The following is a 2,135-nucleotide window of genomic DNA, read 5'->3' as shown; positions in this document are numbered from 1 at the left end:
GGTTGGTGGTGGTGGTAGAGGGGAGGGGGTAGTGGTGTTGGGGTGGGCGGTGTGTGTTAGAAGTAGAAATATCATTTTTCAACAACAATAATAATAATAATAATGATTTCTATTATTATTACTACCACTATTACAATTATTACTACTACTACTACTACTATTATTATTATTATTATTATTATTATTATTATTATATGCCATTTTATTTATACAATTTCTTTGTTTGTTCTCTCCTCTTCCCCTCTCCCCCTCTGCCACCATTTTGCAGCACTGCTCTCTTCCAACTCCACCCCCTCCTTTCATCATTAACAACAGCAGCAGCAGCTTTGTGTCACCCAGAAGAACCCTCAGCAACAGGCCACAGGTTCAAATCTAAGTAAAGATCTTTTTTTTTCTAAAAAAAAAGGGTTTGTTTTGTTGTTTTTTAAAATTTTTCTTATTTTGTTTCTCTCTTGATTTCTGCCTGTGTTTGAGTCTCGTTAAATTTTTAATTACTCATCGAAGCTTTCAATCAATTGATGCTGTGCCGTCTGTGTGATCATCGTTTTCATATCCACTTTTCCATGCTTGCATGAGTCGAAGAAAGTTTTTTGTGGCAGATTTTCTACAGCTGGGTGCCCTTCCTGTCACCAACACTTCAGCTGTTTTCTTTTCTTTGTATCTGTGTGCTTGCATGTGCATTTTAGTGTGTGTTCCTACTTCCATTAATGACAACTGGCATGGGATTGTACACAGTTCTTTTGTGTGTGTGTGTGTGTGTGTGTGTGTATGGCCTCTTCACCTAGCCAGTGGGTTGGTGTCATTCAAATGCTAAAACAATGAGAAGTGCCTTGTGGTCAGCGATGTATTAGAGCATCCAATATTCCGGTCATTCATATATCATCATCATCATCGTTTAATGTTCGCTTTCTCTGCTGGTATGGGTTGGACGGTTTGACTGAGGACTGGTGAGCTAGAGGCTGCACCAGGCTCCAATCTGTTCTGGCAAGGTTTCTACAGCTGGATGCCCTTCCTAATGCCAACCACTTTGAGAGTGTAGGGGGTACTTTTTATGTGCCACTGGCATGAGGGCTCGAATGGTGCTTTTTTACATGCCACTGGCATGGGAGCCTATCAGGTGGCACTGGCAATGGCCACGCTTGAATGGTGCATGTATACACATGCACACGCATACATGTTTGTGTGGATAGATACACACACACACACATCATCATCATCATTGTTTAAGGTCTGTCTTCCTTGCATTCATGGGTAGGAATATAAATGTGTGTGTGTGTATATATATATATATATATATACATACATATATATATATATATATATATATATATATGAGGCAGAATTTACAACAACGCTATGTAACACAACCAATAAGAGCTGTATTGGACTATGGGAAGGCAAATTCAAAAATCGCTATGCGAATTACATGTCTTTCTTTCAACACCAGGACAGAAGTAAAGCTACTATGTTGGCTATCCATGTACAGGGTTTGAAATCAAATGCCACTTCACAAAAACAACAAAATCGGGAAACAGTCAAAAAAATCCTCACAGTATGTTAACGGATAAAAGAAATGTAAGCGGAGAGAACCGAGATCCTTTTCAGATTTAAGAATTCTGCTGAATTCTAGATCCTAAATTTTCAGCTGTTGTAAACATATGGCCAAATTCCTGTTGACAACCACAAACTCTAAGCAACTATCTTTCCAGCTGTATATGTTATGGTCTAAGAGGAAATAACTCTAATTCACCCCTTTGTTTCTTTTACGTTTTCTGGTTCTCTTCCTTTGTATCCACTTCTTTCTCTCTTCGCCTCCCATCCTATCATTCCATTTTTAGTTCGTTATGACATGTAGGCAGTGGCTGATGGTTCTGTTTTAATGTCTTTGAGGTCCTAGCATACTGTTTGGCATGCTCTCAGCGCCTGTTGAGAGGCAAGTGAAATCGAAATCAAATCTGATGACAGCACCGCATGACTGGCATCCGTGCTAGTGGAACGCTAAGAGCACCATCCGAGCACGATCGTTGCCTGGACCGTGTGCCGGTGGTACATGAAAAACAACTTTCGACTGAGGGCGTTGCCAGTGCTGCTGGACTGGCTCCTGAGCAGGTGACACATAAAAACACCATTTGAGT

Source organism: Octopus bimaculoides, unplaced genomic scaffold (genome assembly GCF_001194135.2).
Source record: "Octopus bimaculoides isolate UCB-OBI-ISO-001 unplaced genomic scaffold, ASM119413v2 Scaffold_12528, whole genome shotgun sequence".
Classification (NCBI taxonomy): domain Eukaryota; kingdom Metazoa; phylum Mollusca; class Cephalopoda; order Octopoda; family Octopodidae; genus Octopus; species Octopus bimaculoides.
This window is presented reverse-complemented; position numbering follows the sequence as displayed.